Here is a 23,722-nt window from a genome sequence, read left to right as displayed (position 1 = left end):
TAGTATTTAGGCGCTGGGTGACCGGTATGGATTTACTGACAGAATTAGACTTGGAAATGCACAGTAGCGTGTGTGTGAAGTTATTCTGAATGACCCTATGTGCACCTTGAATATTATATACCCTTTTAGGGATAGATTTCAAATAGCTCTGATACAGCAGAAACCACTAAATTATGAAATTGCTAAATTGGGAATTGTATTTCAACCCAGAACAAAAAATGTGCTTTGATGGACACTAAATAACTTGCCCAGCCAGAACAGTACAGCGGTAAAGACAGATTTAGCGAGATATATATTTGAGGCCTAGTATTTAGGCGCTGGGTGACCGGTATGGATTTACTGACAGAATTAGACTTGGAAATGCACAGTAGCGTGTGTGTGAAGTTATTCTGAATGACCCTATGTGCACCTTGAATATTATATACCCTTTTAGGGATAGATTTCAAATAGCTCTGATACAGCAGTAACCACTAAATTATGAAATTGCTAAATTGGGAATTGTATTTCAACCCAGAACAAAAAATGTGCTTTGACGGACACTAAATAACTTGCCCAGCCAGAACAGTACAGCGGTAAAGACAGATTTAGCGGGATATAAATTTGAGGCCTAGTATTTAGGCGCTGGGTGACCGGTATGGATTTACTGACAGAATTAGACTTGGAAATGCACAGTAGCGTGTGTGTGAAGTTATTCTGAATGACCCTATGTGCACCTTGAATATTATATACCCTTTTAGGGATAGATTTCAAATAGCTCTGATACAGCAGAAACCACTAAATTATGAAATTGCTAAATTGGGAATTGTATTTCAACCCAGAACAAAAAATGTGCTTTGACGGACACTAAATAACTTGCCCAGCCAGAACAGTACAGCGGTAAAGACAGATTTAGCGGGATATAAATTTGAGGCCTAGTATTTAGGCGCTGGGTGACCGGTATGGATTTACTGACAGAATTAGACTTGGAAATGCACAGTAGCGTGTGTGTGAAGTTATTCTGAATGACCCTATGTGCACCTTGAATATTATATACCCTTTTAGGGATAGATTTCAAATAGCTCTGATACAGCAGTAACCACTAAATTATGAAATTGCTAAATTGGGAATTGTATTTCAACCCAGAACAAAAAATGTGCTTTGACGGACACTAAATAACTTGCCCAGCCAGAACAGTACAGCGGTAAAGACAGATTTAGCGGGATATAAATTTGAGGCCTAGTATTTAGGCGCTGGGTGACCGGTATGGATTTACTGACAGAATTAGACTTGGAAATGCACAGTAGCGTGTGTGTGAAGTTATTCTGAATGACCCTATGTGCACCTTGAATATTATATACCCTTTTAGGGATAGATTTCAAATAGCTCTGATACAGCAGAAACCACTAAATTATGAAATTGCTAAATTGGGAATTGTATTTCAACCCAGAACAAAAAATGTGCTTTGACGGACACTAAATAACTTGCCCAGCCAGAACAGTACAGCGGTAAAGACAGATTTAGCGGGATATAAATTTGAGGCCTAGTATTTAGGCGCTGGGTGACCGGTATGGATTTACTGACAGAATTAGACTTGGAAATGCACAGTAGCGTGTGTGTGAAGTTATTCTGAATGACCCTATGTGCACCTTGAATATTATATACCCTTTTAGGGATAGATTTCAAATAGCTCTGATACAGCAGAAACCACTAAATTATGAAATTGCTAAATTGGGAATTGTATTTCAACCCAGAACAAAAAATGTGCTTTGACGGACACTAAATAACTTGCCCAGCCAGAACAGTACAGCGGTAAAGACAGATTTAGCAGGATATAAATTTGAGGCCTAGTATTTAGGCGCTGGGTGACCGGTATGGATTTACTGACAGAATTAGACTTGGAAATGCACAGTAGCGTGTGTGTGAAGTTATTCTGAATGACCCTATGTGCACCTTGAATATTATATACCCTTTTAGGGATAGATTTCAAATAGCTCTGATACAGCAGAAACCACTAAATTATGAAATTGCTAAATTGGGAATTGTATTTCAACCCAGAACAAAAAATGTGCTTTGACGGACACTAAATAACTTGCCCAGCCAGAACAGTACAGCGGTAAAGACAGAATTAGCGGGATATAAATTTGAGGCCTAGTATTTAGGCGCTGGGTGACCGGTATGGATTTACTGACAGAATTAGACTTGGAAATGCACAGTAGCGTGTGTGTGAAGTTATTCTGAATGAACCTATGTGCACCTTGAATATTATATACCCTTTTAGGGATAGATTTCAAATAGCTCTGATACAGCAGAAACCACTAAATTAGGAAATTGCTAAATTGGGAATTGTATTTCAACCCAGAACAAAAAATGTGCTTTGACGGACACTAAATAACTTGCCCAGCCAGAACAGTACAGCGGTAAAGACAGATTTAGCGGGATATAAATTTGAGGCCTAGTATTTAGGCGCTGGGTGACCGGTATGAATTTACTGACAGAATTAGACTTGGAAATGCACAGTAGCGTGTGTGTGAAGTTATTCTGAATGACCCTATGTGCACCTTGAATATTATATACCCTTTTAGGGATAGATTTCAAATAGCTCTGATACAGCAGAAACCACTAAATTATGAAATTGCTAAATTGGGAATTGTATTTCAACCCAGAACAAAAAATGTGCTTTGATGGACACTAAATAACTTGCCCAGCCAGAACAGTACAGCGGTAAAGACAGATTTAGCGAGATATATATTTGAGGCCTAGTATTTAGGCGCTGGGTGACCGGTATGGATTTACTGACAGAATTAGACTTGGAAATGCACAGTAGCGTGTGTGTGAAGTTATTCTGAATGACCCTATGTGCACCTTGAATATTATATACCCTTTTAGGGATAGATTTCAAATAGCTCTGATACAGCAGTAACCACTAAATTATGAAATTGCTAAATTGGGAATTGTATTTCAACCCAGAACAAAAAATGTGCTTTGACGGACACTAAATAACTTGCCCAGCCAGAACAGTACAGCGGTAAAGACAGATTTAGCGGGATATAAATTTGAGGCCTAGTATTTAGGCGCTGGGTGACCGGTATGGATTTACTGACAGAATTAGACTTGGAAATGCACAGTAGCGTGTGTGTGAAGTTATTCTGAATGACCCTATGTGCACCTTGAATATTATATACCCTTTTAGGGATAGATTTCAAATAGCTCTGATACAGCAGAAACCACTAAATTATGAAATTGCTAAATTGGGAATTGTATTTCAACCCAGAACAAAAAATGTGCTTTGACGGACACTAAATAACTTGCCCAGCCAGAACAGTACAGCGGTAAAGACAGATTTAGCGGGATATAAATTTGAGGCCTAGTATTTAGGCGCTGGGTGACCGGTATGGATTTAGTGACAGAATTAGACTTGGAAATGCACAGAAGCGTGTGTGTGAAGTTATTCTGAATGACCCTATGTGCACCTTGAATATTATAACCCTTTTAGGGATAGATTTCAAATAGCTCTGATATAGCAGAAACCACTAAATTATGAAATTGCTAAATTGGGAATTGTATTTCAACCCAGAACAAAAAATGTGCTTTGACGGACACTAAATAACTTGCCCAGCCAGAACAGTACAGCGGTAAAGACAGATTTAGCGGGATATAAATTTGAGGCCTAGTATTTAGGCGCTGGGTGACCGGTATGGATTTACTGACAGAATTAGACTTGGAAATGCACAGTAGCGTGTGTGTGAAGTTATTCTGAATGACCCTATGTGCACCTTGAATATTATATACCCTTTTAGGGATAGATTTCAAATAGCTCTGATACAGCAGAAACCACTAAATTATGAAATTGCTAAATTGGGAATTGTATTTCAACCCAGAACAAAAAATGTGCTTTGACGGACACTAAATAACTTGCCCAGCCAGAACAGTACAGCGGTAAAGACAGATTTAGCGGGATATAAATTTGAGGCCTAGTATTTAGGCGCTGGGTGACCGGTATGGATTTACTGACAGAATTAGACTTGGAAATGCACAGTAGCGTGTGTGTGAAGTTATTCTGAATGAACCTATGTGCACCTTGAATATTATATACCCTTTTAGGGATAGATTTCAAATAGCTCTGATACAGCAGAAACCACTAAATTAGGAAATTGCTAAATTGGGAATTGTATTTCAACCCAGAACAAAAAATGTGCTTTGACGGACACTAAATAACTTGCCCAGCCAGAACAGTACAGCGGTAAAGACAGATTTAGCGGGATATAAATTTGAGGCCTAGTATTTAGGCGCTGGGTGACCGGTATGAATTTACTGACAGAATTAGACTTGGAAATGCACAGTAGCGTGTGTGTGAAGTTATTCTGAATGACCCTATGTGCACCTTGAATATTATATACCCTTTTAGGGATAGATTTCAAATAGCTCTGATACAGCAGAAACCACTAAATTATGAAATTGCTAAATTGGGAATTGTATTTCAACCCAGAACAAAAAATGTGCTTTGACGGACACTAAATAACTTGCCCAGCCAGAACAGTACAGCGGTAAAGACAGATTTAGCGGGATATAAATTTGAGGCCTAGTATTTAGGCGCTGGGTGACCGGTATGGATTTACTGACAGAATTAGACTTGGAAATGCACAGTAGCGTGTGTGTGAAGTTATTCTGAATGACCCTATGTGCACCTTGAATATTATAAACCCTTTTAGGGATAGATTTCAAATAGCTCTGATATAGCAGAAACCACTAAATTATGAAATTGCTAAATTGGGAATTGTATTTCAACCCAGAACAAAAAATGTGCTTTGACGGACACTAAATAACTTGCCCAGCCAGAACAGTACAGCGGTAAAGACAGATTTAGCAGGATATAAATTTGAGGCCTAGTATTTAGGCGCTGGGTGACCGGTATGGATTTACTGACAGAATTAGACTTGGAAATGCACAGTAGCGTGTGTGTGAAGTTATTCTGAATGACCCTATGTGCACCTTGAATATTATATACCCTTTTAGGGATAGATTTCAAATAGCTCTGATACAGCAGAAACCACTAAATTATGAAATTGCTAAATTGGGAATTGTATTTCAACCCAGAACAAAAAATGTGCTTTGACGGACACTAAATAACTTGCCCAGCCAGAACAGTACAGCGGTAAAGACAGATTTAGCGGGATATAAATTTGAGGCCTAGTATTTAGGCGCTGGGTGACCGGTATGGATTTACTGACAGAATTAGACTTGGAAATACACAGTAGCGTGTGTGTGAAGTTATTCTGAATGAACCTATGTGCACCTTGAATATTATATACCCTTTTAGGGATAGATTTCAAATAGCTCTGATACAGCAGAAACCACTAAATTAGGAAATTGCTAAATTGGGAATTGTATTTCAACCCAGAACAAAAAATGTGCTTTGACGGACACTAAATAACTTGCCCAGCCAGAACAGTACAGCGGTAAAGACAGATTTAGCGGGATATAAATTTGAGGCCTAGTATTTAGGCGCTGGGTGACCGGTATGAATTTACTGACAGAATTAGACTTGGAAATGCACAGTAGCGTGTGTGTGAAGTTATTCTGAATGACCCTATGTGCACCTTGAATATTATATACCCTTTTAGGGATAGATTTCAAATAGCTCTGATACAGCAGAAACCACTAAATTATGAAATTGCTAAATTGGGAATTGTATTTCAACCCAGAACAAAAAATGTGCTTTGACGGACACTAAATAACTTGCCCAGCCAGAACAGTACAGCGGTAAAGACAGATTTAGCGGGATATAAATCTGAGGCCTAGTATTTAGGTGCTGGGTGACCGGTATGGATTTACTGACAGAATTAGACTTGGAAATGCACAGTAGCGTGTGTGTGAAGTTATTCTGAATGACCCTATGTGCACCTTGAATATTATATACCCTTTTAGGGATAGATTTCAAATAGCTCTGATATAGCAGAAACCACTAAATTATGAAATTGCTAAATTGGGAATTGTATTTCAACCCAGAACAAAAAATGTGCTTTGACGGACACTAAATAACTTGCCCAGCCAGAACAGTACAGCGGTAAAGACAGATTTAGCGGGATATAAATTTGAGGCCTAGTATTTAGGCGCTGGGTGACCGGTATGGATTTACTGACAGAATTAGACTTGGAAATGCACAGTAGCGTGTGTGTGTGAAGTTATTCTGAATGACCCTATGTGCACCTTGAATATTATATACCCTTTTAGGGATAGATTTCAAATAGCTCTGATACAGCAGAAACCACTAAATTATGAAATTGCTAAATTGGGAATTGTATTTCAACCCAGAACAAAAAATGTGCTTTGACAGACACTAAATAACTTGCCCAGCCAGAACAGTACAGCGGTAAAGACAGATTTAGCGGGATATAAATTTGAGGCCTAGTATTTAGGCGCTGGGTGACCGGTATGGATTTACTGACAGAATTAGACTTGGAAATGCACAGTAGCGTGTGTGTGAAGTTATTCTGAATGAACCTATGTGCACCTTGAATATTATATACCCTTTTAGGGATAGATTTCAAATAGCTCTGATACAGCAGAAACCACTAAATTAGGAAATTGCTAAATTGGGAATTGTATTTCAACCCAGAACAAAAAATTTACTTTGACGGACACTAAATAACTTGCCCAGCCAGAACAGTACAGCGGTAAAGACAGATTTAGCGGGATATAAATTTGAGGCCTAGTATTTAGGCGCTGGGTGACCGGTATGGATTTACTGACAGAATTAGACTGGGATATGTCCAAAAAATAACCACACTATTGCTGGTTAAATGCACTTGGTGTGACAGCTTGACCAACCACACTACTGAGGGTTAAATGCACTTGGTGACAGGCGCAGCTTGCCCCTGATGTAGTATATGGCCAAAAAATGAACAGACTATTGCTGGTTAAATGCACTTGGTGTGACAGCTTGACCAACCACACTACTGAGGGTTAAATGCACTTGGTGACGGGCGCAGCTTGCCCCTGATGTAGTATATGGCCAAAAAATGAACAGACTATTGCTGGTTAAATGCACTTGGTGTGACAGCTTGACCAACCACACTACTGAGGGTTAAATGCACTTGGTGACGGGCGCAGCTTGCCCCTGATGTAGTATATGGCCAAAAAATAAACAGACTATTGCTGGTTAAATGCACTTGGTGTGACAGCTTCACCCTGATGTAGGCTTTAGCCAAAAAACAACCACACCATTGAGGGTTAAATGCACTTGGTGACAGGCGCAGCTTGCCCCTGATGTAGTATATGGCCAAAAAATGAACAGACTAAGTATCTTTTGACATGCTTATTGCTATGTATCACATCTTATTTACTCAATAAAAGTTTAAAAAAAAAAAAATAATGAACAGACTATTGCTGGTTAAATGCACTTGGTGTGACAGCTTGACCAACCACACTACTGAGGGTTAAATGCACTTGGTGACGGGCGCAGCTTGCCCCTGATGTAGTATATGGCCAAAAAATAAACAGACTATTGCTGGTTAAATGCACTTGGTGTGACAGCTTCACCCTGATGTAGGCTTTAGCCAAAAAACAACCACACCATTGAGGGTTAAATGCACTTGGTGACGGGCGCAGCTTGCCCCTGATGTAGTATATGGCCAAAAAATAAACAGACTATTGCTGGTTAAATGCACTTGGTGTGACAGCTTCATCCTGATGTAGGCTTTAGCCAAAAAACAACCACACCATTGAGGGTTAAATGCACTTGGTGACAGGCGCAGCTTGCCCCTGATGTAGTATATGGCCAAAAAATAAACAGACTATTGCTGGTTAAATGCACTTGGTGTGACAGCTTCACCCTGATGTAGGCTTTAGCCAAAAAACAACCACACCATTGAGGTTTAAATGCACTTGGTCGCAGCTTGTGTTGGTGCACCACAAGACACAAAATGGCCGCCGATCACCCCAGAAAAAAGTGACTGACAAACGGTCTGGGCAGCCTAAAAACAGTGAGCAATTGAATTTCAGCAGCTCAATGATGCACAGCTGCAGATCGATCGATTAATCAAGTCCTTTGGAGGAGTTAATCTGCCTAATCTCGCAGCCGCAACCTCTCCCTACGCTAATTAGAGCAGAGTGACGGGCGGCGCTATGTGACTCCAGCTTAAATAGAGGCTGGGTCACATGGTGCTCTGGCCAATCACAGCCATGCCAATAGTAGGCATGGCTGTGACGGCCTCTTGGGGCAAGTAGTATGACGCTTGTTGATTGGCTGCTTTGCAGCCTTTCAAAAAGCGCCAAGAAAGCGTCACAAAAGCGCCAAGAAAGCGACAAACACCGAACCCGAACCCAGACTTTTACGAAAATGTCCGGGTACGGGTCCGTGTCAAGGACACCCCAAAATTCGGTACGAACCCGAACTATACAGTTCATCCCTAGTGGCAAGGTCCACATTGCCACAACACATGGACCAGTAAGTATGAGCAGGGACGTTATATCTCCTTAACTGGCCACTGGGTAAATGTAGTGGCGGCTAGGCCTAAGGCGGACAGTGGTTTGGCACATGTCCTACCGCCACCGAGGATTTCTGGACGTTTCTCGGTGCCTCCTGTTCCCTCCTCCTCCAGTTCCTCCTCTACTGCCTCCTCATCACATCAGCGCAACAGCTGCACCACCAACTTCAGCACAGCTAGGGGGAAATGACAGCAGGCTGTTCCGAAACTCATATGTTTGGGGGAAAGACCCCACACCGCGCAGGAGCTGTGGACAGGCATGGATGAGTGGTTGGTGCTTCTGCACCTCAAGCCTGGCCTGCTGTGGTGCGACAAGGGGTGAAATCTAGTAGCAGCTCTGGGCTTAGCCTGTTTGACACACATCCCTTGGTGGTCCAAAGGTTCCTGAAAAATTACCCTGATGTGTCAGAGCTGCTGCAGAAAGTGAAGGCCGTTTGTGCGCGCTTTCTACGTTCTCTCGCCTGTCTGTGCTGCAATATAAGGGGGGTGATCACGAACAGGCGCATCCGCTTGTGCACAGCCAACGTGGACAAGCCCAGTTCATTAAAATGAACCAGGCATGGATCCCACAGGACTTGTCCGTACCTTGGCCAGAGTAAAGAGGTATACTGGTGGCTAGCGATGGACGAACATCGGCAGGGATGGTTCACAAACGCAATCGTCCGAAGGCGAACAAATGTTCGCGAACCGCAAGTTTGCGGCGGGCCCCATTTACTTTAATGACAGGCAAACCTGAAAAACCTTCAGCTCATATTTGTAGCCAGCAAACACTTACTAGAAGTACACAAATAGTCCCACAACATGGACAATGATATACCAGAGGGGGATCATTGGCAAAAATTCACACACAAAATATGTATTTTAATCAGGTGCCATTTTTATGTGTCTTAAAGGAAAAAATTTTTTATTTCCTATTGGTTTGATGTATACAAATGTGCAGCACTCCACGTTTATGTATCCTGCAGAGTCTATTAAAAAAATGCATATGTTGATGCTGAGCCAGCGGACGAATTCTCGTGCCTGCGCTGTGCGCGTCTGTATTCGGCGCAGGCGCAGTGACTGTCTGAACGCACCCTGCACCGGCATCTCCACTGTGCCTGCGCCATCTGTTCCTTGGAGCACTCTGACGTAATTGGCACAGGCGCAGTGGAGATGTCTGTGCAGGGAGCGGTCAGACATTCACTGCGCCTGCGCCGAATACAGACACGCACGGTGCAGGCGCGAGAATTCGTCCGCTGGCTCAGAGGGAGGATCGCATTCCAGAGGAGATGGGCGGGCAGGAGGGACGCGCTGGGCGGCATTTTGTGTGAGTAGACCGAGCCTCTAGGTGCTTAAAAGACGCCCCCATAGCACCTAGAGGCTCATTAGCATACGGGTGCACACAAAGGTATTATAATAGCATTGTTTGGTAGAGCAGACACTAGCGGATCGCTAGTGTCTGATAGCTAATTATGTCAAAACGAGGTGATAGGAACCCTTTAAATGGATGGAAAAATAGGATGTGAACCCAGCCCTAGTGTCAGAATAAGCACCAGTACACATCGGAGCAGCGTGGCAGATAGGGGAAGCTGCCACATACTGACAGACCACCACCTGGTTCTGGTGGTCAGGGATGAGGACTGTGCTTCCCAAGGATCATTTTCTACTGGGAACTACAGGGCACAGTATAATACGCTAGAATCTATATAATATAAAAAGATTAGCCCTATAATATTAGCCCTATAATACAATTAGGTGATCATTTATTATATAGAAATAAGTCTATGTTAGGCGAATTTTTGACACAGAATGTGGCGCACCGCAATCTGTATATTTTTCCTGCTTATACAAGGTCTAAAAAAGGATGGCGTGGGCAGGGAAAGGGATACAGTTATGACCATCCAGATATTGGATACCACGGCCATACATTGAGGGTATAAGGGGGCACAGTACAGGGTGAGGTGGACAGTACAGGGGGGTGGGGGGCACAGTCACATGACCCTGTGGCCTTAAAAGGTCCTTATGGTGAATGCGGTTCATACACCACCATAATGAGAGGCAGAGGAATGAGATTAGGGTGTGATTATGTGGCTAGAGATAAAAAATGAAACTGTCGGCCACTACAGGCCCCAAAAATTATCCAATAGGCATTCACCTGACAGCACAGAACTTTGGATTCTGTGGCTGGAGGTACATTAGGTGGTCACAGGATAAAAATGTAACTGTCGGCCAGTACAGGCCCCAAAAATGAGCCAATAGGCATTGACCTGAGAGTACAGAAATTTGGATTCTGTGGCTGGAGGTTCATTAGGTGGTCACAGGATAACAATGTAACTGTCGGCCAGTACAGGCCCCAAAAATTAGCCAATAGGCATTCACCTGACAGCACAGAACATTGGATTCTGTGGCTGGAGGTACATTAGGCGGTCACAGGATAAAAATTTAACTGTCGGCCAGTACAGTCCCCAAAAATTAGGCATTCAATGGACATAAAAGGCCTTTCATGCCGCTGTATTTACCAAAGACAGGGATCATGATTTGTTCTGGGTGGTGGCAGATATTTGTGGGCTGTCATGAGGAAATTCAATCAAACGTGGTCGACTCATCACATGTGTTGAATTTCTCCGATATACATGCCTCATTCATGTCGTGAGCTAGGCAAGTGCGCTTATCGGTCGCGATCCCCTATGCTGCGCTAAACGTACTTTTGGACAGGACACTGGACGAGGGGCAAGCCAACAATTCCATGACAAATTGTGCCAGCTCTGGCCACAGGCCAAGCCTGCACACCCAGTGGTCCAGGGGTTCATCGCTTCTCAGAGCGTCCACATCGGCTGTTAACCTGATGTAGTCGGACACCTGTCGGTCTAGGCGTTCCCTGAGGCTGGATCCGGTGGACGGCTGTCGATGAGTTGGCTGCAAGAATGATCTCATATCCAAAATCAACAACATATCTTCAAACCGCCCTCTTCTTTCATGCGCTGTTGGATTGGTACCCGCAACAGTTTTTCTGCGAGTGGAGAATGCAGAATTTCTCGAATTAAGGCCTGAAAGTGCTGCTGCGATGCATTCTGATAGCCCTCTGTGATGGTGGTAACATTTCCGCCATTTTGTATTTGTACCGGGGGTTTAATTACATTGCCACCCAGTACTGGTCCTTGCCCTTTATGCTTTTTATATGGGGATCCCTCTTCAAACATTGGAGCATGAAGGTCCCCATTTGCACTAAACTGGAAACGATGGAGTGGACTGGCTCCTGCTCATCATCCAGGATAATGTCTCCCACCCAGCCAAGGACAACACCAGGGATCCCAGAAAAGTTTAAAGCATGCTCTTCTTGCTCCTCCTCCACCCCGGCACCTTCCTCCTTGGAGTCCTCTTCAGACTCCTGTTGTTGACTTGTTTTAGATGGAGTAGACCCCCTGGGAATTCATCCAGCATTGCAACCTCCTCCTCTTCCGGCTCCTGCTTCTCGACGGATTGATCAATGACACGACACAATGCATGCTCCAGAAGGAAGGCGTGAAGGTACTATGTCACTGATGGCACCCTGGCTGCGACTGACCAGTTTGGTAATCTCATCAAAAGGCTCAGGCTGCAGAAGTCTGCATGCGGCGTGCATGAACAGCCACTGGTGAGGTGAAAAAAAAACAAGCTCCCCAGAACCTCTCCTGACGCAGAGTTCGTACAGGTAGTCATTAACTGCACATTTCTGCTGGAGTAGACTATTAAGCATATACAAGGTGGATCACGTGGGGCAGTCACAAATCAGACGTCTGACGGACAGGTCGTGTCGCCGCTGAATGTCAGCAAGGCGAGCCATGGCCGTGTAAGATCTTCTAAAATGGCCAGAGGTTTTCCTAACCTGCCACAAAACGTCCTGGACCCTGGGGTGTTTGACAACGAATCGCTGCACGATTGAGTTCAAGATGTGTGCCATGCACAGCACGTGTGTCATTTTGCCCTGTTTCAGTGCGCTCAGCAGATTGGCAACGTGGTCACACACCACTTTACCAACTGTCAAATTGAGCGGGGTTAGTCACTGATCTGCCTGTGACCGCAAAGCTGAAAGGAGTGCAGGACCGGTGTGGCTCTCTGCTTCCAGGCACAACAGGCGCAGCACAGCATGGCAACATTTCACCTGGCACGTCAAATAGGTTCTGGGGAGCTTGGGGGGCACAAAGGAAGAGATGGTAGAAGCGGAAAAGGAGGAGTCAGCCGAGGAGGAGAGGGAGGATGGAGTAGGAGGAGGAGAAGAAGAGGTAGGCCTGCATGCAATCTGGGGCGGTAACACCAAATCTACACGGATTCCACGGGTTGCATGCTTGATGGCCGTCAGAATGTTCAGGTTTGTACCTTCCCTGCCTGTGTTTGCTAAACCAAGTGTCTGTGGTCAGATGTATCTTGGCACCAACATTGTGTGCCAGAGATACATTCACTTACCGCTGAACGTGGCCATATAGCTCTGGGATGCCCTTCTGGGAGAATTTTTTCTTTCTGGGGACATTCCATTTCAGTGTTTTAATGGCCACAAATTTTCTAAAGGCCTCCGAGTCCACCAGTTTATATGGCAGTGGTTGGCAGGCTAGCAGTTCTGACAAGCCAGCGGTCAGCTGTTGGGCAAGAGGGTTATCCGACGTCATCATATTTTTTTTATCGAACATTTGGGGGCAAGGAAGCCTGCCTTTTGCCAGATGAATGCGACAACGGCACGGTGGAAGGTGGAGTGGAGGACAACTGGGAGGAGAAAGGAGAAGGAGAATGGGCAGGATGGTGAGCACCGGGAGTGTGTCTTTGTGGGTTCTGACGGTGTTGCTCTCACTGGGCTCGGTAGTAGGAGGTCAGGTGCCTTCTTAAGGCGGTCGTCCCTAGGTGAGTGTTGGGCTTACCGCGACTTATGCGTTGACAGCACAGGCTGTAGATGTCAACACTATGGTCAGCAGCAGACACGTTAAAAAAAGGCACACACTGCAGAGCCATGTGCCGGCATCCTGGGAGAGCCAGATGTGACCGTGCATGGTAGATGGCTCGTTCCAGATACATTAGCAGTCTGCTTTTTGCCTCCTGCACACTGTAAGTTCTGCCTGCTTCTCATCCTTCTCCTCCCTATCTGCTGCTCCGTCTCTCCCTCTTAACTCCCCTCCTCTTTCTCTCTTGTGGGGACCCACGTTACATCCATCAACACATCATCATCGGATTCACCACCTTCACCACCACTGACATTAGAGATCTCGGAGTAGGCAGCAACAGCTGGGACCACCCTCCTTGGGCTGATCTTAGTATTGTCGTCAGACTGCTGGGTAGCGACCATTGATATCTCCCCTTCCTGATCCGATGCCAATAATGGCTGCGCATTGGTAAGGTCTTGTAATGGATGGGAAAATAATTCCTCTGACTCGAGCGGAAGAAATATGGTAGTGGTGGTGGTGTACACAGCAGAGAGTAAAAAGGGTGCAGATAGTGAGGATGAGGAGGGTGCAGAAGCGAAAGGCTGAGTTAGCCAATCAACCAAGTCTGGTGCGTCCTTTGAAGTAATTGCACGCATCTTCTGCAACTTCCCACTTAGGCTCCTGCCCGAACACTACCACTCATGCGGAATGGCCTGCCTCTTCCTCTGCCTGTCATTTTCAGAATGACCCTGTGACAAAAGTCCCTATAGAAGAGCAGTATTTGTGGAAGAAAGTATATCACACCCCTGCCTCAATCAGTTTTTTTTTGGGGGGGGGGCAACTGGTAAATCACACCAGTGGAAATTATTTCTTCAAATAGTGTTTTTCACTCTGTGTAGATGCGGTAAAGCAGCAAAACCACAGAAAAATGCTGCACTTCCTAAATGTACTATATAGAAAGTATATTATTGGTATATAACACCCCTGCTTCAATCTGTTTTTTTGGGGGGCAACTGGTTAATCACACGAGTAGAAATGATTTCTTCAAATAGTGTTTCTCACTCTGTGTAGATGCGGTAATGCAGCAAAACCTCAGACAAATGCTGCACTACCTAAATGCACTATAAAGTATATTATTGGTATATAACACCCCTGCTTCAATCATTTTTTTTTGGGAGGCAACTGGTTAATCACAGCAGTGGAAATTATTTCTTCAAATAGTGTTTGTCACTGTGTAGATGCAGTAATGCAGCAAAACTGCAGATAAATGCTGCACTTCCTAAATCACTATATAGAAAGTATATTATTGGTATATAACACCGCTAATTCATAAAAAAAATTGGGAAGGTAACTGGTAAATCACACCAGTTGAAAATATTGGTTCCAATAGTGTTTGTTGTAGATGCAGTAATGCAGCAAAATCACAAACAAATGCTGCACAACCTTAATGCACTATATAGAAACATAGAATGTGTCGGCAGATAAGAACCATTTGGCCCATCTAGTCTGCCCATTATACTGAATACTATAAATAGCCCCTGGCCCTATCTTATATGAATGATGGCCTTATGCCTATCCCATGCATTAAACTCCTTCACTGTATTTGCAGCTACCACTTCTGCAGGAAGGCTATTCCATGCATCCACTACTCTCTCAGTAAAGTAAAATTTCCTGATGATATTACTTTGCCCCTCTAATTTAAAACTATGTCCTCTTGTAGCAGTTTTTCTTCTTTTAAATATTCTCTCCTCTTTTACTGTGTTGATTCCATTTATGTATTTAAAAGTTTCTATCATATCCTCTCTGTCTCGTCTTTCTTCCAAGCTATACATGTTAAGGTCATTTAATCTTTCCTGGTAAGTTTTATCCTGCAATCCATGTACCAGTTTAGTAGCTCTTCTCTGAACTCTCTCTAGAGTATCTATATCCTTCTGGAGATATGGTCTCCAGTACTGAGCACAATACTCCAAATGAGGTCTCACTAGTGCTTCAGTGACAGTTAAGTTCAGTGACAGTTAAGTGACCCATAAAACAATGATTCTGCAGTGTGGGCCATTGTTGGCCTAGTAGGATTTAATGATCACCTTAGATGATCGCAAAGAAAATTAATGTTTTTTTTAAATGAAAAATTATCCAGCCGATCGCTTTTGGTCTGTTCACAATGAACGCAACGACCTTATCATCTGTGATGTGCCAACATTGCCATTGCCAACACACTCATAGAGGTGATCGCTTCATTGTGATACGCAAGCCCCTTCACCACAACAAGGTAACGATCACGAAGGGGACTTGACACATATATGTGCCTTTTTTTTTGTTTTGTTTTTGCAGCCACAGTGTAGCACCAGAGGCCAGAAAAATTAGGCATGTACAGTCGTGGCCAAAAGTTTTGAGAATGACACAAAAATTTGTTTTCACAAAGTTTGCTGCTAAACTGCTTTTAGATCTTTGTTTCAGTTGTTTCTGTGATGTAGTTAAATATAATTACATGCACTTCATACGTTTCAAAGGCTTTTATCGACAATTACATGACATTTATGCAAAGAGTCAGTATTTGCAGTGTTGGCCCTTCTTTTTCAGGACCTCTGCAATTCGACTGGGCATGCTCTCAATCAACTTCTTTGCCAATTCCTGACTGATAGCAACCCATTCTTTCATAATCACTTTTTGGAGTTTGTCAGAATTTGTGGGTTTTTGTTTGTCCACTGCCTCTTAAGGATTGACCACAAGTTCTCAATGGGATTAAGATCTGTGGAGGTTCCAGGCTATGGACCCAAAATGTCAACGATTTGGTCCCCGGGCCACTTAGTTATCACTTTTGCCTTATGGCACGGTGCTCCATCGTGCTGGAAAATGCATTGTTATTCACCAGACTGTTGTTGGATTGTTGGAAGAAGTTGCTGTTGGAGGGTGTTTTGGTACCATTCTTTATTCATGGCTGTGTTTTGGGGTACAATTGTGAGTGAGCCCACTCCATTGGATGAGAAGCAACCCCACACATGAATGGCCTCAGGATGCTTTACTGTTGGCATGACACAGGACTGATGGTAGCGCTCACCTTTTCTTCTCCGGACCAGCCTTTTTCCTGATGCCCCAAACAATCGGAAAGAGGCTTCATCGGAGAATAAGACTTTGCCCCAGTCCTCAGCAGTCCATTCACCATATTTTCTGCAGAAGATCAATCTGTACCTGATATTTTTTGGAGAGAAGTGGCTTCTTTTATGCCGTTCTTGACACCAGGCCATCTTCCCAAAGTCTTCGCCTTACTGTGCGTGCAGATGTGCTCACACCAGCCTGCTGCCATTCCTGAGCAAGCTCTGCACTCCCGCAACTGAATCCTCTTTAGGAGACGATCCTGGCACTTGCTGGACTTTCTTGGATGCCCTTAAGCCTTCTTAACAAGAATTGAACCTCTTTCCTTGAAGTTCTTGATGATCCTATAAATTGTTGATTGAGGTGCAATCTTAGTGGCCACAATATCTTTGCCTGTGAAGCCATTTTTATGCAATGCAATGATGGCTGCACGCGTTTCTTTGCAGGTCACCATGGTTAACAATGGAAGAACAATGATTTCAAGCATCACCCTCCTTTTAAAAGGTCAAGTCTGCCATTTTAACCCAATCAGCCTGACATAATGATCTCCAGCCTTATGCTCGTCAACATTCTCACCTGAGTTAACAAGACGATTGCTGAAATAATCTCAGCAGGTCCTTTAATGACAGCAATGAAATGCAGTGAAAAGTTTTTTTTGGGATTAAGTTCATTTTCATGGCAAAGAAGGACTATGCAATTCATATGATCACTCTTCATAACATTCTGGAGTATATGCAAATTGCTATTATAAAAACTTAAGCAGCAACTTTTCCAATTTCCAATATTTATGTAATTCTCAAAACTTTTGGCTACGACTGTACACATGCCTGAAAAATTAGGTATTGTTGCAGATGGATGTTTTCCATGCAGAAAGTGCACTAAAACATTGCAGCTTGAACCCTAGTTGGTGGCGGAGAAGTCACACAAGTCATCCGGCATGCAGAGATTAAATACAGCAGCGTGCGGGCCATTTGTAGCCAAAGGCATCTCATCTCATCAGGCCTTTTTTAGTCAAATGTATCTCCTACTGTCAGTCCCTTCGGGATCCATGCCTCATTCATCTTAATAAAGGTGAGGTAATCTAGACTTCTCTTCTCAGTGACAATACCTCCTGCTGCACTGAAGGTCCTTTCTGACTGGACACTTGAAGCGGGGCAGGCCAGAAGTTCTATCGCAAATTGGGATAGCTCAGGCCACAGGTCAAGCCTGTACACACAGTAGTCAAGGGGTTCATCGCTCCTCAGAGTGTCGATATCTGCAGTTAAGGTGAGGTAGTCTGCTACCTGTCGGTCCAGTCCTTGCCAGCGTGGTCGTGGTAAGAGGAGGATTACTTTCACCTCTTCCCCTGTTAGATTCCCGTTGTGCTGTGACATCACCCTTATATGCTGTGTAAAGCATACTTTTTAAATTGTTTTGGAACTGCTGTATCCTTTCCAACTTCAGGTAATTCGGTAACATTTCAGCCACTTTCTGTTTATACCGGGGGTCTAGTAGCGTGGCCACCCAGTACAGGTCGTTCTCCTTCAGCCTTTTTATACCAAGGTCCCTAAACAGGCATTACAGCATGAAAGACCCCATTTGCACAAGGTTGGATGCCGAGCTCCTCATGTCTCGTTCCTCGTCCTCACTGATCTCACTGAAGGTCTGTTCTTCCCCCCAGCCACGTACAACACCACGGGTACCAGATAGGTGACAACGAGCACCCTGGGATGCCTGCTGTGGTTGGTCTTCCTCCTCCTCAAAGCCACATTCCTCCTCTGACTCCTCTTCCTCAGACTCCTCTTCCAGCGTTGCCGCAGGTCCAGCAAGCGATGCTGATAAGGCTGTTTCTGGTGGTGATGGTGACCACTAGGGATGAGCGAACTCGAACTGTATAGTTCGGGTTCGTACCGAATTTTGGGGTGTCCGTGACACGGACCCGAACCCGGACATTTTCGTAAAAGTCCGGGTTCGGGTTCGGTGTTCGTCGCTTTCTTGGCGCTTTTGTGACGCTTTCTTGGCGCTTTTTGAAAGGCTGCAAAGCAGCCAATCAACAAGCGTCATACTACTTGCCCCAAGAGGCCATCACAGCCATGCCTACTATTGGCATGGCTGTGATTGGCCAGAGCACCATGTGACCCAGCCTCTATTTAAGCTGGAGTCACATAGCGCCGCCCGTCACTCTGCTCTGATTAGCGTAGGGAGAGGTTGCGGCTGCGACAGTAGGGCGAGATTAGGCAGATTAACTCCTCCAAAGGACTTGATTAACTGATCGATCTGCAGCTGTGGATCATTGAGCTGCTGATCCTCAATTGCTCACTGTTTTTAGGCTGCACAGACCGTTTGTCAGTCTCATTTTTCTGGGGTGATCGGCGGCCATTTTGTGTCTTGTGGTGCGCCAGCACAAGCTGCGACCAAGTGCATTTAACCCTCAATGGTGTGGTTGTTTTTTGGCTAAAGCCTACATCAGGGTGAAGCTGTCACACCAAGTGCATTTAACCAGCAATAGTCTGTTCATTTTTTGGCCATATACAAAATCAGGGGCAAGCTGCGCCTGTCACCAAGTGCATTTAACCCTCAATGGTGTGGTTGTTTTTTGGCTAAAGCCTACATCAGGGTGAAGCTGTGACACCAAGTGCATTTAACCAGCAATAGTCTGTTCATTTTTTGGCCATATACAAAATCAGGGGCAAGCTGCGCCTGTCACCAAGTGCATTTAACCCTCAATGGTGTGGTTGTTTTTTGGCTAAAGCCTACATCAGGGTGAAGCTGTCACACCAAGTGCATTTAACCAGCAATAGTCTGTTCATTTTTTAGCCATATACAAAATCAGGGGCAAGCTGCGCCTGTCACCAAGTGCATTTAACCCTCAATGGTGTGGTTGTTTTTTGGCTAAAGCCTACATCAGGGTGAAGCTGTCACACCAAGTGCATTTAACCAGCAATAGTCTGTTTATTTTTTGGCCATATCCCAGTCTAATTCTGTCACTAAATCCATACCGGTCACCCAGCGCCTAAATACTAGGCCTCAAATTTATATCCAGCTAAATCTGTCCCTAGTGCTGTAGCTGGGCGAGTTATTTAGTGTCCGTTCAAGCACATTTCTTGTTCTGGGTTGAAATACAATTCCCAATTTAGCAATTTCATAATTTAGTGGTTCCTGCTATATCAGAGCTATTTGAAATCTATCCCAAAAAGGGTATATAATATTGAAGGTGCACATTGGGTCATTCAGAATAACTTCACACACACCCGCTACTGTGTATTTCCAAGTCTAATTCTGTCACTAAACCCATACCTGTCACCCAGCGCCTAAATACTAGGCCTCAAATTTAAATCCCTCTAAATCTCTTGTTACCGCTGTACTGTTGTTGCTGGGCAAGATATTTAGTGTCCGTCAAAGCACATTTTTTGTTCTGGGTTGAAGTACAATTCCCAATTTAGCAATTTCATAATTTAGTGGTTTCTGCTATATCAGAGCTATTTGAAATCTATCCCTAAAAGGGTATATAATATTGAAGGTGCACATTGGGTCATTCAGAATAACTTCACACACACGCTTCTGTGCATTTCCAAGTCTAATTCTGTCACTAAATCCATACCGGTGACCCAGCGCCTAAATACTAGGCCTCAAATTTAAATCCCTCTAAATCTCTCGTTACCCACCGCTGTACTGTTGTTGCTGGGCAAGATATTTAGTGTCCGTCAAAGCACATTTTTTGTTCTGGGTTGAAGTACAATTCCCAATTTAGCAATTTCATAATTTAGTGGTTTCTGCTATATCAGAGCTATTTGAAATCTATCCCTAAAAGGGTATATAATATTGAAGGTGCACATAGGGTCATTCAGAATAACTTCACACACACCCGCTACTGTGTATTTCCAAGTCTAATTCTGTCACTAAACCCATACCTGTCACCCAGCGCCTAAATACTAGGCCTCAAATTTAAATCCCTCTAAATCTCTCGTTACCGCTGTACTGTTGTTGCTGGGCAAGATATTTAGTGTCCGTCAAAGCACATTTTTTGTTCTGGGTTGAAGTACAATTCCCAATTTAGCAATTTCATAATTTAGTGGTTTCTGCTATATCAGAGCTATTTGAAATCTATCCCTAAAAGGGTATATAATATTGAAGGTGCACATTGGGTCATTCAGAATAACTTCACACACACGCTTCTGTGCATTTCCAAGTCTAATTCTGTCACTAAATCCATACCGGTGACCCAGCGCCTAAATACTAGGCCTCAAATTTAAATCCCTCTAAATCTCTCGTTACCCACCGCTGTACTGTTGTTGCTGGGCAAGATATTTAGTGTCCGTCAAAGCACATTTTTTGTTCTGGGTTGAAGTACAATTCCCAATTTAGCAATTTCATAATTTAGTGGTTTCTGCTATATCAGAGCTATTTGAAATCTATCCCTAAAAGGGTATATAATATTGAAGGTGCACATAGGGTCATTCAGAATAACTTCACACACACCCGCTACTGTGTATTTCCAAGTCTAATTCTGTCACTAAACCCATACCTGTCACCCAGCGCCTAAATACTAGGCCTCAAATTTAAATCCCTCTAAATCTCTCGTTACCGCTGTACTGTTGTTGCTGGGCAAGATATTTAGTGTCCGTCAAAGCACATTTTTTGTTCTGGGTTGAAGTACAATTCCCAATTTAGCAATTTCATAATTTAGTGGTTTCTGCTATATCAGAGCTATTTGAAATCTATCCCTAAAAGGGTATATAATATTGAAGGTGCACATTGGGTCATTCAGAATAACTTCACACACACGCTTCTGTGCATTTCCAAGTCTAATTCTGTCACTAAATCCATACCGGTGACCCAGCGCCTAAATACTAGGCCTCAAATTTAAATCCCTCTAAATCTCTCGTTACCCACCGCTGTACTGTTGTTGCTGGGCAAGATATTTAGTGTCCGTCAAAGCACATTTTTTGTTCTGGTTTGAAGTACAATTCCCAATTTAGCAATTTCATAATTTAGTGGTTTCTGCTATATCAGAGCTATTTGAAATCTATCCCTAAAAGGGTATATAATATTAAAGGTGCACATAGGGTCATTCAGAATAACTTCACACACACGCTTCTGTGCATTTCCAAGTCTAATTCTGTCACTAAATCCATACCGGTGACCCAGCGCCTAAATACTAGGCCTCAAATTTAAATCCCTCTAAATCTCTCGTTACCCACCGCTGTACTGTTGTTGCTGGGCAAGATATTTAGTGTCCGTCAAAGCACATTTTTTGTTCTGGGTTGAAGTACAATTCCCAATTTAGCAATTTCATAATTTAGTGGTTTCTGCTATATCAGAGCTATTTGAAATCTATCCCTAAAAGGGTATATAATATTGAAGGTGCACATAGGGTCATTCAGAATAACTTCACACACACCCGCTACTGTGTATTTCCAAGTCTAATTCTGGCACTAAACCCATACCTGTCACCCAGCGCCTAAATACTAGGCCTCAAATTTATATCCCGCTAAATCTGTCCTTAGTGCTGTAGCTGGGCGAGTTATTTAGTGTCCGTTCAAGCACATTTCTTGTTCTGGGTTGAAATACAATTCCCAATTTAGCAATTTCATAATTTAGTGGTTTCTGCTATATCAGAGCTATTTGAAATCTATCCCTAAAAGGGTATATAATATTCAAGGTGCACATTGGGTCATTCAGAATAACTTCACACACACGCTTCTGTGCATTTCCAAGTCTAATTCTGTCACTAAATCCATACCGGTCACCCAGCGCCTAAATACTAGGCCTCAAATTTATATCCCGCTAAATCTGTCCTTAGTGCTGTAGCTGGGCGAGTTATTTAGTGTCCGTTCAAGCACATTTCTTGTTCTGGGTTGAAATACAATTCCCAATTTAGCAATTTCATAATTTAGTGGTTTCTGCTATATCAGAGCTATTTGAAATCTATCCCTAAAAGGGTATATAATATTCAAGGTGCACATAGGGTCATTCAGAATAACTTCACACACACGCTTCTGTGCATTTCCAAGTCTAATTCTGTCACTAAATCCATACCGGTCACCCAGCGCCTAAATACTAGGCCTCAAATTTATATCCAGCTAAATCTGTCCCTAGTGCTGTAGCTGGGCGAGTTATTTAGTGTCCGTTCAAGCACATTTCTTGTTCTGGGTTGAAATACAATTCCCAATTTAGCAATTTCATAATTTAGTGGTTTCTGCTATATCAGAGCTATTTGAAATCTATCCCTAAAAGGGTATATAATATTCAAGGTGCACATTGGGTCATTCAGAATAACTTCACACACACCCGCTACTGTGTATTTCCAAGTCTAATTCTGGCACTAAACCCATACCTGTCACCCAGCGCCTAAATACTAGGCCTCAAATTTATATCCCGCTAAATCTCTCGTTACCGCTGTCCTGTTGTGGCTGGGAAAGTTATTTAGTGTCCGTCAAAGCACATTTTTTGTTCTGGGTTGAAATACAATTCCCAATTTAGCAATTTCATAATTTAGTCGTTTCTGCTATATCAGAGCTATTTGAAATCTATCCCTAAAAGGGTAGATCATATTGAAGGTGCACATAGGGTCATTCAGAATAACTTCACACACACGCTTCTGTGCATTTCCAAGTCTAATTCTGTCACTAAATCCATACCGGTCACCCAGCGCCTAAATACTAGGCCTCAAATTTATATCCCGCTGAATTTGAATACAATACATTGGGCCAAATAATATATTTGTTGTTGTGGTGAACCATAACAATGAGAAAAACATCTAGTAAGGGACGCGGACGTGGACATGGTCGTGGTGGTGTTAGTGGACCCTCTGGTGCTGGGAGAGGACGTGGCCGTTCTGCCACATCCACACGTCCTAGTGTACCAACTACCTCAGGTCCCAGTAGCCGCCAGAATTTACAGCGATATATGGTGGGGCCCAATGCCGTTCTAAGGATGGTAAGGCCTGAGCAGGTACAGGCATTAGTCAATTGGGTGGCCGACAGTGGATCCAGCACGTTCACATTATCTCCCACCCAGTCTTCTGCAGAAAGCGCACAGATGGCGCCTGAAAACCAACCCCATCAGTCTGTCACATCACCCCCATGCATACCAGGGAAACTGTCTCAGCCTCAAGTTATGCAGCAGTCTCTTATGCTGTTTGAAGACTCCGCTGGCAGGGTTTCCCAAGGGCATCCACCTAGCCCTTCCCCAGCGGTGAAAGACATAGAATGCACTGACGCACAACCACTTATGTTTCCTGATGATGAGGACATGGGAATACCACCTCAGCATGTCTCTGATGATGACGAAACACAGGTGCCAACTGCTGCGTCT

This window comes from Bufo gargarizans, unplaced genomic scaffold (assembly GCF_014858855.1).
Source record: "Bufo gargarizans isolate SCDJY-AF-19 unplaced genomic scaffold, ASM1485885v1 fragScaff_scaffold_438_pilon:::fragment_2:::debris, whole genome shotgun sequence".
NCBI classification, from domain to species: domain Eukaryota; kingdom Metazoa; phylum Chordata; class Amphibia; order Anura; family Bufonidae; genus Bufo; species Bufo gargarizans.
This window is presented reverse-complemented; position numbering follows the sequence as displayed.